The sequence below is a fragment of the Accipiter gentilis genome, chromosome 10 (genome assembly GCF_929443795.1).
Source record: "Accipiter gentilis chromosome 10, bAccGen1.1, whole genome shotgun sequence".
Classification (NCBI taxonomy): Eukaryota; Metazoa; Chordata; class Aves; order Accipitriformes; family Accipitridae; genus Astur; species Astur gentilis.
Window position 1 is genome coordinate 20,632,298 of NC_064889.1, and position 17,033 is coordinate 20,649,330.

At 39.6% G+C, this 17,033-nt stretch overlaps 1 long non-coding RNA gene across 6 annotated transcripts in view; it reads right to left on the reverse strand.

The window, feature by feature from the left end:
* Nucleotides 1–5,799: 5,799 nt before the first annotated feature.
* The window catches only part of LOC126043342 (uncharacterized), a 33,346-nt gene continuing 22,112 nt past the window's right edge, over nucleotides 5,800–17,033 (reverse strand). For 3 of the 6 annotated variants that reach the window (XR_007507402.1, XR_007507403.1, XR_007507401.1), the window contains 2 exons: nucleotides 14,839–14,992; nucleotides 5,800–10,387 (listed from right to left, as the gene is read on the reverse strand). This is a non-coding gene — a long non-coding RNA (uncharacterized LOC126043342). The remainder of the gene's footprint in view (nucleotides 10,388–14,838; nucleotides 14,993–17,033) is intronic. The other 3 variants (XR_007507405.1, XR_007507404.1, XR_007507406.1) reach the window with 2 other exon arrangements.

Below are 17,033 nucleotides of genomic sequence, written 5' to 3' on the forward strand. Positions count from 1 at the left end.
TCATCCATCACATCTGCCAGAATGGAAAGATAGTTGTCTCGATGCTCAGTCAATCCGAGACCTTTCTGCTGAGTCAACTGACAAGATTGCAGATATTTGTGACAATGAGGACACTTATCCGCTAGTAAATAGACTGAAGACCACCTACACATTTGGCAGTGGGTCTTCAGTTTAGGAAGCTCTAAGCTCTTGAACACCAGCATATTGTTATTTGCAGTCCTCTTCTCCTTATCGGCTGAGAATTGTTACCAAAAACTAAGCTAGAATAAGACAAAATAACAAAAGGAAGGGTTTCTGAGGTGATAATGGTGGAAGGTGTGAGAGTCAGTAGAAAGTACAGTAAAGAAACCCATGACAAGTCATGATAAATGGGTCGTTATAAAATTCATGTTTAGGCTGCACCAGTCTGGGGATAATGCCATTCGTCATGGCAACACTGGGGCACTAATGAGCCCTCATTGCATATTCATGGCTTTGGCGCCTCTCTTCTCTCTCTGCCTCCCTCCCACCCCGAACCAATGCCTGGTAAATATCTCCACCTCAAGCTGAAACTCGACTTAGGCTGCTTTTTTTTTTTATTTGTTATGTTGCAGCAATTACACTGTAAAAGTGCTGCACAAGATTGATTGCTCTGATCTGTAGTTCAATTGTAAATTAGAATACACATCCCCCTGGGGACACACGGCCCCTATTTGTGATTAAGAAAAAAGCCCCATAATAGACTAATAGCTAAAGTTCTCTCTCTTTTACTTTCAGGCAATTAGCTTGATGAAATGGCCTCTTTTTGTGTACCCTGGAAGTGTAAACCGATATCATAATGAAGTATATGATGTTTATTCTATTATTTTCACCTTGCCATGTATGCAGGAATGCATAAATAATGGCTGCTTTGTCTAGTACATTTACTGATTCAGAAGTAAACTATGTCTTAAAGATGCAGTGTATGATCCTGCAGCCTTACGTTAAGCTGGACACTGTGACTAGTCCCTATAAAAACTAACGTTCTGCTGGATGAAGTTGGAGACCATTTTTAGTCAGGTGATTAAATACTGTTTGCAAGACACTTCCATTTATAAAGAACCTTAATTGGAAAACCCTCCTAATAACCTTGTGAGAAAAATAAGGTATCTCCATTTTACAGAAAGGAAAACTGATGGGGAGATGCTGAACACATTACACAAGCCCATACAGGACCTCAGTAAGTGCTTAAGAAACCCTAGCTCCTTGAACTTTTTTACAGGTAATCAGAAGCTCCTTTTCCTCTCTTGTAAAGTGTTATTAATGCTGTCCTGGGTGGTTCATGGCGTGGCTCTGACCTTAGCTTGCCTCAAAGACGTAAAACTCCACGGTGTCATGCTTGCCTTTGTTCCCATGTGACATACATGGCTAAAGCTCTTTCACCTGAATCCAAGGTGGATATGGTCATGCCTGTATTCAATATCAAGTGTTGGCTGTTGGCTTTCCCAAGGCTTAATTCGAGCTGTCAGTCTGAGCAAATGAGTCATGTTGTGCAATAGCATTATAACATTGTGATGGTGTTTGTGCAGTTCAGCTCAAGATAAATATCTGGGAAGAAAACTGCCATATGATGATAGCTCCGGCCGTACCTGCTTTGTTACAAAAGGTGCTTCTACATTAGCCTTTCACTTTGGCCCAGGAGTGCACTTTTGAAGTGAATCCTCCAAATGACCCTGCTTACCCTGCCTCACAACGCGAGGCACTCTTGGAGCACGCAAACCGAATTCTTTTGTGTGAAATCAAACCAGATGATGTGGTCTGGAAGCTCCAGCAGCTAACGGGAATTCAGCCCACAGGAGCATGCTAGAGCTAGTCCGAGTCAACCTCTGACATGCAGTGACCTAGGGCCAGGTTGTGCTCTTCAGTGTACAGTGTAGACATACCTTTATTTGCCTATTTGCTAAGCGAAATGGGGTTCCTAGCCATAGAGTAATGAGAAGTTCAGATAATATGGCAGGGAGGACATGTGAAATGGCCTGAAAAACCTGCATGAGAAAATGCACCACTTTATGTATAATCCCATCAGTTTATCTGCAACAGAAATATTTTCATTCAGTTTAAATTCTGTGTAAGAGAGGTTCTGTAGGGGAATATAAGAGTTTGGAAACATTTTGCTAAGCACTTCCAGTGCAAACCTTCAAAGGGCAACACTCTGTACATGGCTATAATACCATATTCTGTTTAAACTTGTTCATCATTGTCTTCTTGCATGACAGCCCTGGCATTTAAAATATGTTAGGGGTGACACAATACTTTCACCTGGTGCAGACATATATCACTGGAAGGATGTTCTCATAAACAAAGTGCTGCAGGCTATGATCTTATCATTCTCCTCTTCCTTCTTCTCAGTTCAGTTCAATGACAAACACGTATTTCTCTTCTCTGCTCCAGTTTCTGGTCAAGAGAAGCCTGGTATTGGAGCAACAGGTGATGTTGCAAATCAGGAATGACAAGCATTGGTGGTAGCCTGGTGGGGGGGAAAGCAGCGGAGGGGGCAGCAAACGTGCAATGAATTTTTTCATGCTTTGGCTGGCGCACCAATTCTACATGGTGCTGCAATTTTATAGCATGAGCAAAAGTTTACTCATGTGCATGCCTGCACATGCACGGCTTTTTTTGAGAAAGACATAAAGCAAATTAGAGTGTTCACATGTAATTAGCTGACTATTAGTGTGGTTCAGCTGAGGCGATAGGCAGACAGTAAACTTTGAGATAGCTTGCAGATAAAAGGACTGAGGGTGTTCTGGAGAATGCTGGAGGTAATAGTTCAGAAGAGAGATTCCTGACAAATTGAGCAGGCATCTAAGGGTGTTCTTGCCCTATACCATTAGCACAGCACAGTGTAGCTATACAAGCCTTCCGTCTCTCACCTACAAAGCTTGACCCTTCCTGGCATCCAGGGCTCTTTCTCCTTGAGACCACTTTTAAATTATTTAAGAATTAATCATAATTTTCTGTTTAAACACATTAGTTTGGACTAAAACTGTGAAATTCCCTGCTTATGCTTCCTGCCCTATTTGTGACAGCATATGAAAGAGAGACTACAACCCTTGTAGAAGCTGGAATACCTCCAGTTATTTATCTAAGAGTGTAGATGACCAGGTCTAGTAAAAACATTATCACTTACCATAAGTAAGCATCACACTTGGAAAGAAACCCAAAGTGTGTCCCAGTTCAAGTCTTTGCAACTTCTATGAAAATGTGGGTATTTTACTAAATCTTTGTGCTAAATGAAAATGTCATTATCTTTTCCCTCATTCTATAGCTGGCAGAGAAGTGTTTCTTTCTGTCCTTTGGGAGTTTTCAAGATTTCATTTTTTTCAACAAATTCTCTGGCTAACCAATAAGCTGCTAAAAAAAAATAAAAAAAAATAAAACTGAGCCATTTGCTTCAGGAATTTCAAAATATTTCATTTTTTGCTTTCACTTACAGATTAAAAATTAAAACTAAATATATTTCAAAGGAAATAAATGTTCATTTAGGAAAAAATATCTATTGGGACCCTTGCAAAGATTTTGAAATGTCTTTTAACATCTTTTTTTTTCAGTTGAGAAGCCTCATGAAAATCACATTATTCCCTCCAAACCTTTTTGCCTGATTGGTGTTTTCCAGTACAAAGTTTTCATGGAAAACCCCTGACATAATCCACCTGTATCATAAATTCAGTATCTCAGGGTGTTCTTGTTTGGGTTGGCTTCTGATGAGGAATAATTGAGAACTTCATGCTCTGAGTTGATCCGGCACTGAAAATTTAAAATACTGTTGAAATTATCCATACTTCTGAGTATCTGTTCATGTAAAAGCTTACATTTCTCAAGGCCTGTGTACCTATGGCCTGTTGTCCCTTCCATTACTCTCAAAGAGGACTGATGTAAAGTGTTTCTGTTGAAATAAAAATTTGTCATAGGTTTTGCACAACTTTTACACTATTTCTTTGCCAGTGTGTAAACTCCGTAGCAAGTCTGTTTGGACTCTGTCTGCAAGGCAAATGCACACTTGATATATCAGAGGAAATTTTCTTCTTTTCTGTCATGCCAGACATCGAATTCACCAAATAGGCAGAAGAACTAGCACCGCTGGAGTGGGTAAAGCCATATTCACCAAAGAACACACTATTTTTTGTAGACAAGGAATCACTTTTCAGTGTAAAGTTAGCAACATTTGGTAAATAGTAATACTTTAACTCCCAAAGAAAATTACCACTTCTAGTTGTAACACTCACTTGTTCAAGGCTTACGTAGGTATTTGTCATGAACAAAAGTTGGAGTAAATTCTCTCCACAAGAAATGTTGAATCAAGAGTGCAAGATTGTGTTGATGTTCCAGTTCAGCTTGAAGGAGGGAACCTTCTGCTGTAGATCTCAAGTGATGCTCAAGGCGAAGAATAGCACATACGAGGAGAGGAGCCAGCATGCCGGTGGCCAAGAGCCTACCACTAGAGATAAAGCCTGGGGACCGTGTCAAGGTAAGGGCCCTCACAAGCCACTCAGCAAATGCTTTCTTTGCAACTTGTGCTGCCCTGCTTACCCCTTCTACCTTACCGTCCTGTTAGTTTTCCTCCTCCCACTCTGCAGAATGACAGGAAAACCTGAGGTTTTTCACAGGTTTCTGGAGAGAGGAGCAAGCTTCCAGACAACCATTTGTCTTGCCTAGAAGTAGCTGTGCTTGCTTAGACCAAAGGTCCAGATAGCCCCTCACCATGTCTGTGGCAGAAACCCCTAGCAGATATGCAGAAAAATGACAGAAGTCAAACACAAACTAGTTCTTCTGAGACATTTTTCTTGTTCCTGTTGCTCAGTGCATTGCAGAGACTGACAATAGAAGTTGCATAAAACAAAAATGTTTAATGGTATCAAAGGAACCATCTTCCATGAATTTCCAGTCCTTTTTTGATCTGATTATATTTTTGGTATTCTGTGGCAGAAAGTCCTACAATTTAATTGTGCTGTACAACAAACAAATTTTTCTTCACTTTAAACCTCTTTTGCTCCTTGTACTAACATAGTGAATAAATATTCCCAACTTCAGAACATTCTTCATAACATTTGTCATTGTATAAACCTCAGCCATCTCCTTTCAAAGAGTTCTAAATTATCTAGTTTTTCCTCGTGTGGAAGCAGATACGTACAATTACCCACAAGACAACCATTATCACACCCAACTGTTGTTACTGAGACTGAAACTCTTTCGAAAATTAATTTATTTAAAATAATCCAAATGGTGCAAATATCTGAAGATCAGGCAGATCTATAAAACCTGCCCACAGCAAAATCATGCAATTAGAATCATGCTCATAAGTGTTGGAGTCTTAAAACATTAATAGATCATTTTAATGGAAGGAGTTATTAAAATTGTATTTGATTTCCATTATTACAACACTGAATGCACTATGGAAAACTGAGTTCATGAGAGAAGTACAGCGCATAACAGATTCTTATTATCTGAGTTGGAACTTTAAAATAGACCATGCTTTACAGTTCTGCCTGAATTTTCTTTAGTATTATTTCTCTTCTAAATTGATAAGAACTCCTGTTTTTATATTAGAAAGAACATGAGGAGGAGGATAAGAAAACAGCTGGAGATTGAAATAAAGCCTCAGAAGAGTAATTTGAGGAGAAAAAAATCCTTTCCAATGTAAGTAATTTTTATCATATATGAAATATGTTGTTCTGATCATAACAACTATCAGAAGTCCCATGAATTGCAGGGTTGCTGTAGATGATTTAGGAAAAAGTCGCCCCAAATGTGGAAGTAATTATAAAGAAATTCACGACTCACTAGTAAGCATTCCTTGTTTTATTTCTGTTACAGGTAGACTGTAATTTCTGGATCTCTATCTGACATCTCTTTCTTGGGCACTTACCCTCCCTGATGTGTTTATAAAATTCCACATTTCATTAGTAGGACATCACCAGAAAATCTGATGTACAAACATCTTCCTTAATCCAGTAGAAAACAGAGTTTGTTGGAGTCAATGGAATCATTTCCATTTCCAGCAGACTTAGGAACAAACCTGCAAGGGTTAAAAAAAAATATATAAACATGATCACAAAGTGGAGGAAGGAATACAGTGAATTTGCTCTGCAACTGAGATATTTTTAGTTTTGTATTCTTTAGAATCCCTGTAAAGGTATGTCCCTTATGCCTAGTTGTCGAAAATAGCATTTAGGTGTTTAGACTTGAGTTGATTAAATCCAGTACAGAAGTGTGCTCTAAATTTTTCAGTGCAGCACAAATGTGCAAAAATGGTGTCTTCATTTTCAAAAGCTCCGTATCATTTAGAAGAACTGTTCCAATAAATTAAACAAAGGAGAGTATTTGTATTAAAAATAGAAACAGTGTCCTGTAGAAAAAATATTCTCTACCTTCTGAACTTAAAATACGGTTTAAAATTCAATGATCAGACCCTTAGCAGGTGTAAATCATCACATCAATGATGCTGTAACACTTTACATGATATTACCAAATTGTCTTGCTGGTAATAAAGAATATCCTCTATGGAATAAGGACCAATGACAGGAGAAAGTATCAGCTGATATTGTCTCAGCACGCATAAGTGGTAGACAGAAATATTCATGTGCATAATCTTACACCTTGCCTACATGATACCCAGTGGGCTAAAGTAATAGCATACAGAATTATCTTGGAAAAGGCAATTCTCAACAGAAAGTAAAAATCTTATGAGTTGTCTGTAAGTTTCTCATAATTATACATGGCAAAAATGAAAATAAAACTAACAGGCATGCACTTGGAAAATGTTTCTTTAAAGTTTCTTTAAAAATCCAGAGCATATAATACTCAAATGTTTTTCAAGCCCAATTTTTCTGTTTCATCCCAAGAAAATCAGCATCTCTCTCCCCATTCCTTTCCATGGGCTTATTATGTCTTTATTCTACAGCCCATGGAAATAAATGTAATTCCTATTACTCAGAAAGGTGATGAAGTCATTCTGATGAAACATGACAAACTTCTGCTCTGAATTTCTGGTCTAAATTTTGGAAAAGGACACCTCAATTCAATAGCCATTTCCATGAAGAGCCATACAAGCTATGCCGTCTGCTACAGCACAGTTCCTTTAACATACCAACATAATGAGTCTTTTCCAGAATCAAACTTTTCTTTAAAAAGCAAGCGCTTCCTTTCCTCAGTATTAAAAGTGCATCTCTTCTGATGCTTGTGAAAATTATTTTTAACAGCTTCCTTAAGATGTCCATTTTGAGCAGCATAATCTCAGGGTTGGGATCTCAGATGTTCATGAAATGTGCTCTGACCTATGTGTTCTGCTCATGACTTTCCCCAGTATGCTATGCTTGGTATTTTTTTTTTAAATCACTTGGTTTTAATTCAAATCAAGTCACTATGAGGATGGTAGGCCTAAATTCCATGTAGCAAAACATGTAGTTGTTGACCAATTCCCTGTTTTCTCATATTGGTTAAGATCAATTTTGGTTCACTATCCCAAAAAACTTTAGAAAAAGTCAAATGAGGGAGGAAAAGTATAGTGCATAGTGGTGAATGATGCTTGGATGCACATATTTAAAATGTCCTTTAAGTCCAGAATAACCAGAATCATGATGTCATAACCAGATGACATTAAAAGGCCAAATATTTACCATACATGAAAACAAAAAAACAGTCTCTATAGATTACCTGTGGGTATCTTTATTGCAGATACTGAAGGATATTCTAGATTAGCACAAATCAAGAAAGAATTAGGCATATATGTATGATTAGTCTTTGATCTCATGTAAAATGTAGAAGGCAGAAAATACTGTGTATTACAGGTCCCTGAGCAAGAATCATCTAGGCATCAAGTGCAAACACATTACAATCAGAAGACTTTTTCTGAAGTATGAAAAAAATCCACTAACAGCAGGAAGCAGAAATATTAGAACGTTCCCCTTGAAGCCCTCAAAACTAAATCTGGATGCCACTGTGTAAGGCAGGCTCCAGCAGCGCTGTCTGTCCAGGAGCTCTGATCAGGCCGTCTCCTGACCTCAGTATCTGCACAGTCCAAGCAGGGACACATTGAATAGTAGCATCTTTCTGAAGCTGCTTAATGTATTAGGCTCTTTTTTAACCTGTTGCTATCCTGACTTCTCTTGTAGCGTGTAACATGGAGAAGTGTAGCCTTTTTCCTTATTAATATAGAACATACAAGTATCCTCGTATGAAGACTAACAAAATGCCACCTGTTGTAAAACAGCAAATATTTTGTATAGAGGGAAAATTCTGTGACCTGCCTACTAAATAAGAAGCATAAACAGTTTACGTATGGCCCCAGTGAACTCATCCCATTTTGTGCATATTGGAGCTCTGCAAATCTCCAGAGTTTTGTGTTTAGCAAAGCAGATGTGCAAATGGAGATCCTGGTGACCTCACCTCTGAGAATCAGGCCTTTGACATATATTACTCTCCTGCTGACAGCAAGAGAAGTGTGGATCAGTTGGCATTTCACACCTGCAACTAATGTAGAAGTTGTAATGACATAAGTGAGCATTAGGAATAGAAGTGATGCTTTAGACACGAACCAGCTATATTTAACAGGAAAGGTGCAAATCCACATTACGACTCGGGATATGTATTAGCTGCAGCCCTTCTTTAACCTGGAAAGAAAGAATTATATCCAAGGGAACTTACCTCAGAGAGTTTCTCTTTCCGCTGGCAGAAGCGATGATTAGGCTAAAATTGGCCACTGGTTTTATCTGTAGTTGGGGAATATACGATTTAGTTCATACAGCTTCAGCTGGTAGGCCAGTCTCGGTTCAAGATCCTGATCTACTGTAAGTACCTCTTCTCAATCAATAGAGCAATGAACTTGGAGTAGAGCCGAGGACCTTGCCCAGCTCCTTTGGCCTGGACCGAGCTGACCTGGTGAATCTGCAGGGGGATGAGATCTCGCTGAACATCTGGAGTTCTCCAACTCCCCTCTGCCTTGGGAAGTCTGTGCCTCCAGACAGGCTCCTGGGGCCAGAAATTACAACAGCTTTTCACCCACTATTTTCTTGTTGGTAACATGCTCTGCACTGCTCCTTGGGCCTTTTGGAACTTCTACTAATGCTGCAGGATGTATTTATCCTATAATATTCATCACTGATTGGGGCTTTCTTCACTAAACCAGATATATCAACTGCAGAGCATTTGGGGTTGGATATGTTTGTCTGTTACTCCATCGAGGAGTAACAAATCTTGTTGGGTGGGTAGGAAGGTATCATCACCCATTATAACAGCTTGCTTAACCCAGGAACTCATCTCCACTTGATAGTTTTTGGAGGGTTTTTTATGAGTGTCTAACAAGTGGCTGCTCTGATGCCTCCCAGCCTACAGTCTGATGCCTCATGGCTTTCTTCCTGGCTGAGAAATGTCACAGATGGAAATGAGCGGTTTTGTTTCCTCCTGCCAAGCCTACAGGGTGGAGCGGGTCACACCAGCACATATCCCCTTGAAAAGTCAGGGGATGCTACCACCACCAAAATGGGCCCCTGGGCAGTTAGTTACGTGACATTCGGCTTGAGAAAGGAAACCGGTTTGTCACCTCATTGCCTAATGGTGTGATCTCAAGCCAGAGCTGGGGCATACCTATGGGTGCAACAGATAAGATTACAGTATTAACAGTATACTCATCATGTTCTGAAGATATTCTAGTTTCCAACCTCAGAATGTGATACAACATTAAAAACATGGTGGGATTCTCCATTACATGAATACTAATTTATGGGTTCTCATAACAAAGAAAACAAATCATCTCTCCCTACTCATCCTCCTGATATCTGTTAGAAGATACAACAGCTCCAAAGTAGATGAGAGCTGTCGTAATCCATGACGGCCTGGCCTGAGAACTGTATATACATGTAGGAAAGGGGTTCTTACCCAGAATAACGTAAGCTATAAACGAACTATGTGTGAATATTTCTGTATAACATGATAGTGTGTCTATAATCTGCAAAATGTATTTTGGATGTAGTTGAGAATAGTAGTGTGTGTGATTCAAAGTAATCAGGTACATTAAAACATGTAAGAGGGGCACAAAAAGGGAACGTACAGGTAAAGGCAGGAAAAAAGGAAAGAGAATAGATGTGGAGACAGCTAAAAGGATGACAGGTGTGACAGGCAGGATCAAGTAGGACAAATACAAATAGTTTATAAGAAGATGGAAAAATGCCTCTCTGGCATTGTAGCTTTTAGTGCTTCTTCATGATGATGTTATAGTGCTTTTTCTACTCTTGATGCAAATCAAGTATTGAAGTTCTCCTGGTTTGGGTTTTTTTTCCCCTGTGTAAGATGTCCTTTACACTGCGATGAGATCACTAGTATATTAGTTCATTTTAATCTTTTCAGAAAGAATCCAGGAACTGTGGTGAGGTCATGACTGCAGAAATGTATAAAAGGATGGGTTTATGGAGGAAAGGAGAAATTTTCCTCTCATTTAGCAAAACTGTAACAGAATTTGTAGCTCTAAAGTGTGTTGGACAAGGTTTGTTTATTTTTGTCTGTTGCATGTTTTTGCAAAAGACATCCTGCCTTACACTTTTTTTTTCTGAAGTATTGCACAAATCCAACAAAGCTTGCAGACAAAGCACTCTGCTAGAGCAGTGCTCCGTTTGAACAATCACCTAGAAGTATCTTTACCCATGGTACCTCCCCAGTCATACAGTCAAGAGGGGGGCAAAAAAATCAGACTCCTGTGATGACCTGAATGTCCTCACATTAGACCTTCTGTATCCTTCAGAAGGCAGATGCCTCACTGAGAACATCCTAGTTCCGATCTCTTTCAAGGAGGAAAAGTCCCTGGGGCATCCCCCAGGGCCATGGTATCACTGTTTAATACAACATAATTGTGCATCATTGATCAATGGAGTAATGTCAGGCATGAATTTGGACCGTGACATTTCAGGCAATGACAACAACTCGGAAGTGCCGAATTTTCACTGTTATTCTGATTTTATGTCCAGTCTTTTCCACTCTTTGTTTGCTAAGTGAAGTGACAAGACTTAATTATAGAATTCTGAAAGGTCTCCGGATGGATTTAGTACTGTAAAGAAATATGTAGACAGATGGAATCACATGCCTCACTTTACCATGGCCAATGTATTGTATTTTAATGTGTTCTAATGAACTTAAAAATTACTCCCCAGCGTGCTTGCTGCCTGGGTCAGAGGGGTTATTCTGAGTTTGCCGTCTTCCTGGATTCTTGAGATAATTCCCTTTGGATTTGTTGGGTCAACAACAAAGTGGTGATAACAAATACACTGCTGCTTTAATCCAGTGCTATGCTTTCTCCCTCTTTGCAATGTGGATTTGTGCATCCTAACAGTTACACTGTTCCTAGTTTAACAACTTTAGAGCATTAGTGACATGCAGCATAAGACCAGTTCCCCTTTCACATCTAGAGACCAAATGTCCTGGATGATCTGTGCGACACAGCGGATGCTGCAGGTTTAGTTTTGCTCAAAGAGTTTAAGAACCTTAGTTACCCAGAGAGGAGTGGGAGATTAATGGCGTTCATGGATAGCGATAGGGAACTGTGCGCTCTAAATGCCATTGCAAGCAAAGAAGAGCCTACCTCTACATGCTACTAATATACATAACTATAGAAAGCCTTTGTATTTAAAAAGACTAATTAACAATGCTTAGTGGTCTGGATTTCTAAATATGAATTGTCAGGGATTTTAGCGGGCTTAGGGAGGTGGGGAAATGGGTTAATATTGCATTGTTTAAAATTACAGGGTTTTGATTGTTTAAAACAATAAGCAGATAGGGTGTCCATGCCAGATTTGAGACATTTGTTCCCTTTTATTTGTACTAAAATTTCAGCTTGAGCTCACATTGTCATTCTACCCAGACTGCTTCCCAGACGAGCTAATTTGTCTACCTGTGTTCCATTTTAGGCCTTGGTTTTAATTTGAGGATGATTCCTGCTAATACCAAAGACTGGATAGGACATCCATTAAAAGTCTACACAGCAATTGAAATGGAAAATTCCAAAAGAAACCCTATTAGAGTTTTTCTCCATCAAATCAACATTACAGACTTCTTATGCATTTCTTAATTAGACATTGATATTAACTGGACTGTTGCATGATTTAAATCTAGCTCTTAATCTCAGCTATTCTATGCTGCTGTAGTTTTTATGACATCCAACTAGCGACTGCTTTATGCATTAATCTATCTGGAAAACCACCTTCACATTTTTTTTGTCTTTTTTTAGAAGAATAAAGGCCCCAAGAAGGAAATGAAAGCTTTTGGGTTCAGCCATTAGTAATTTTCTGCTTAGTATTTGAAAAATTGCTTATTTTAATTGCTTCATAGAAGAAAAAGATATCAAAGCTAACGTTCTTTCTCTCCAAACTTTGTAATTATTTCTCTCAGACTCTTATTTGAAATGCCTTGAAAGGATTTTCATTGAAATGTAGATTTCTTCTCTTTCAAAAGTACTTTTATTCCCCCGTGCTTCTTTCCCTTTTTTTCTAGTGACTTCCTCTCTAGATTTAGAGCAAAATACATAGACTCCAATTTCTGGACACTGTAGCATGTGTCACACAGATGCCCCTTAAGTGCCATCTTCTTTAAAACTAACCTTCCCATGGCCTAGAGACCAAGCTGACAATTAGCCATAGGTCTTAGACAGCCTGGTATCCTCAGGCTTCCTCCACAGACAGCGAAGAAGAGTCATAGGTGTTACAGGGGTTTGCTGTATCAGTCATATTCATTCTGAAAATTGCTGTGTGATTTGCTTATTAATACCACTACCAAAACCAGGGGGAGCCTAACAGAAAAGTTTTATAGATGTTAGTGAGCGTGTCAGTGAACTGAAGTTTGGGGCTTCTGATAAAGTCTAGGGACAGGTAAGCTTTGTATAGTTTGGGGTTCTGTTTCCAGCAGTGTAAGTCCTGAATACCCTAATCCAGGGAGGAATTTGCTAACCAAAACCTGTAGTTAGTTCTGCTTTGTATTTAAACATCCGTAGCACAAAGCTTCAGGATCATGTTGGCCTCATCAGTAATCCTTGATACCAATACAGCAATAGTAGCAAGAAGTTCTTTATTTCACCTATACATTTTCAGGGAACATTATTTACTAATAGATTATGATCTGGTCAAAATGATCTATACATTCATTACATCTGGAGTGGGCTTTCATAACTCACAGTATCTAAGAATGAGGCAAAACTCGCATTTGTTTATAGTGCAGCAATTCTGCTCAGCAAAAAAAGGTGCAGAGAAAATACTGTCCTAAGCACCTTGTGATCTGCTCTAAGTCCCAGGTGATTTCTCATGCCAGCTCAAAAATGTCTTTAAGAGCCTCAGAAGATTGGGGACCTGGCTGCCTCCGAGACTCCTCAAAATATAGCTGTTCTCTCTGCAAGTAAGCAGCCCTGCAAGCCTAGTGCAGTCATGGCTAAGGTTATCTCATAGGGGGAATCTTCACAGTGGAACAAAACATTTTGAGAAGAGAAGATTGAAATGAAGCTAAAGCATTCTCAATATCAGATTTTACTTGCAGTTTTTGCAATAACACAAAAGGAAGAAAGAGAACAAGAAAATGAGTTAGAGGAAGATGGAGAGAGAGCTGGTCTATTAAGCAGAGCTACTTTTTTACTCTCTGAATTTACAGTCCTGATAGACATCTTTATTCAAAATTACTCATTTTTTATATTCAGATACTACAGTTTTCAATACTAGGTCCTAGATTTGTCTGGACAGATTACCCTCTTATCCCCACAATGAAACTTAATTATCCTTTTTATGTCTTCAGATACTTTCAGTCATTTCCTGAACTGTTTCTGGGGACAGAGCAGCTGATGGGTCAGTGAGTAAAGCAAGTACTGTGCATCCCTGTTGGCCACACATTTCTGAAGGCAGAAGCCCTTTGGCCCCAGGTCTCCTTAGAAAGATTTTGAGCACTAGTACATGCAATTTGCTCAGATCTACTTTTGCTGAGCTTTTTTTTTGACTAGGCAGAGACTCGGCATTTTCTCAGCACCTTTCTGTGTATTACTTGGAAGGATCTAAATGTGAGTAACTCACCTGGAATCTGTAGAAGGTTATTTGAATGATTCATCTCTGAGACAAGAATAACCCCTCATGAAACCCAGGATGGAAATGACTGCATGGTTTAAAACACACCTTCTTGTATCACTGCTCTTGCAGCAGGAAGGAATGCATCTGAGTAGTTAAAGTCCAAATAACTAAATAAATTTGTTCAAAGCAGCAGTAGTAGCGCTGAGGGTCATTTAAGTTGTTGGCATTGAGTAGTTGCTAGACTTCAGGACACTTCATTGGTTTCATCTGTGAAGAAACTTATAGCCCACATTATCCATTATCACTACCTTCTTTGTCTGACAAAACTAACAAAGAGTAGTCAACATGGAAAGGTTGCATGAGATAACCCAAGACCTGCAAGTACTAAAGAGAAAATTGTAATGAGTATCCATCCAGTTTTTGAGAGTTATTTTTTAGCTCTTATTATTTTTGTAAAAGTCTCAGTTCTTGAAATAGGAAAGTAAAGAAGTGTTACAATAAATTAAAACATAAATAGGCTTAGGAAAATCACCCAGTTCATCAGAAAGCAGAGAAATAGCACAACTGGTGTGTGTTATAGGATCCTTTATGAATTAAATGCTAAATCCCAAAGGGCTGACCCGGTTAAATAATTTTAATATATAAATAGAGCAGGTGTTGCTGTGGTACACAGGTATGCTTCATTGGCTTGAACAAGTAGTGGTCAAATGCAGTTTCACAACTAGGCTGGGATTAACAACAGGCTTTGTACGGACTTTAGACATTCTATAAAACCCGAATTAAACAAAAATCCACCTACCCTGGGAAAGTACTCATATTCCAGTCACATCTCTGCATGGAAGTTGCTTCTTCCAAATCCAAATTGTGACACCAGCCTGAAAGCAGGGAACAGGATGGCACAGTATCACTGAGACTGCATAGTCTTCCCACCAAAACCAGAGATTAAGTCGGCACTGTGGAATAAAACACAAGTTTCTCTGTCACACCTAACCTACATTTTTTCCTGATGAGTTTATCACTCTTAATAATTTCCACTAGCCTGAGAGAACAGATAATCTGTTTTCTATAAATACAATAAATAGTGCTTCAAAGGACATGGCATTTATTCAATTCATCATTTCAGTGATCCAAAATAAATGTAAAAAGAAAAGATGTCTAAAGCAACAAGCAGCAGAGGGTCTTGGGCTGAGTCTCCATTTTTGCTGCTGATGGGTTCTGCCATCTTAGACCAGTAACTTCAACCTTCAGCCGGGGTGCATTTGTCTGCCTCCATAAAGCAGACAGCACCTTTTATAGGGCTCTTACAGTACAGTGTACTGTACAATCTGTACAGTGCATGGCAGTAAACTAGGTCCTGATCTCATCTGTGCCCTCGCTCCATGTGACTGGAAAATGGGTGATAAAAAATAATAATAAGCTCTGAATAATTATGTATTGTCTTTATAGTGAAGCAGGTCTTGAGAATTGTGAACTCTCCGCTGGGAGAAGTCCCATATAAAAAATCTCCCTGGCATAAAAATGAATCGGATCCTGTCACATGAATGGCCTGCATTTACTATTCTTTTCACTTACTTTCTAGTCGCTCATTTTCTGAGCTGACTTGTGCCTGTTCCCTGGTTGTCAGCAGAAGCTGGGTAACAAGAACTTGCTGGAAATGGCATATTAAATAAACAAACAAACACACACAGAAAGAACTGCTGACTCGGCAGATGCGCTATTACAACCATGATGTAAAACTATCAAACAACAAATGTAACTTCTGAATGTCTCATGATTCACATCACAGACAGCAAGGGAGAAAAGTGAAAGAGGATTTTGACCAGTACTAATGAATTTGGAACAACACTGGATTTTGAGATCATAAGCAATTCAGGATGGGCCCGGATTGAATTCTTGCTCTGTCTGAGCAGCATGTGTTCTCCTTCCCGTAACCATTGCAGCATTAAGCACTGCATCCATCATCTGTAAAAAGCCAGCACTTGGACTACCCTGATAGCAAGGACTACTCCGCTATAACCAAGAAAATCAATCAGCATCTCAGCTCTAGGATACTGAAAATGTTTGGGAAGCTCAGGAGAACGCTTCTTTCCTCCCAAGCTCCTGACAGCTCTGAGCGTGATACCAGGGCTGCTTGTTTCATCTGGGAATTGGGGAAGGCACATGCTGCCTAGACTTTGAAGCTCTTAGAAAAGGTATTAGTTCATACCTGCTGCATTGGGCTCACTCCAGGTATGGGGCATCTCTCCCAGGAAGATGGAGCAAAACAGAATAGGGCAGAGGCAGAAGCACTGTGAGTAACCTAACGGAGGTTCTGGTGGGAAGAAGGGGAGATCAATTATCAGAAAAATCTGCTGGCCATTAAGTGTCCTGCAGCAACTATTGTGACACTGAAGCAGTGAGTTTCCATGTGGCTTTAAGACATCTGCCCTAAGGAAGCATTTGCAATTGAAACTGCATCCTCTTTTTCTTAACTCTCCAATTCCCATGGGCCAGCAGTTGCCTTGCTAAATGAAATGCTTCTTTAGGGAGACCGGCTGGCCCCGGGGGACTGGTAATGCAATATAGTGCCTTTCATCTCTCACCCATGAACCCAAGTCAAACAGAGTTTGGTAAATGGCCAATAACCCCTACCATCCCAGGGGCTGTTTGGTGACCTGTGTGAAATGAGGAGGGTCATCTCTGTGTCTGTTTACTAGAAGGCAAGTGTCAACTTCACCATAAAAAGGGACACAGTTACTACTCATTATCACCCAATTTAACATTCTTAAGCCAAGAGAATAAGCCCGGAAAACTCAGACAACTTCTTACTCAGTGGTGGTAGTCCCAGTACGTCAGGGCTTGAAGTACATTAATGAGGACAGTTGTATTGTAGCAAACCAGGCTGTGCCTCTCCTGTGGACAAGAAATCCAAGCCTGAACTACTCACAGTGGCACATGATTGCAGTTCTGCCCGGATCTATGTGGAAATGCCCAGGAAGAATGGTTCCAGTTTTT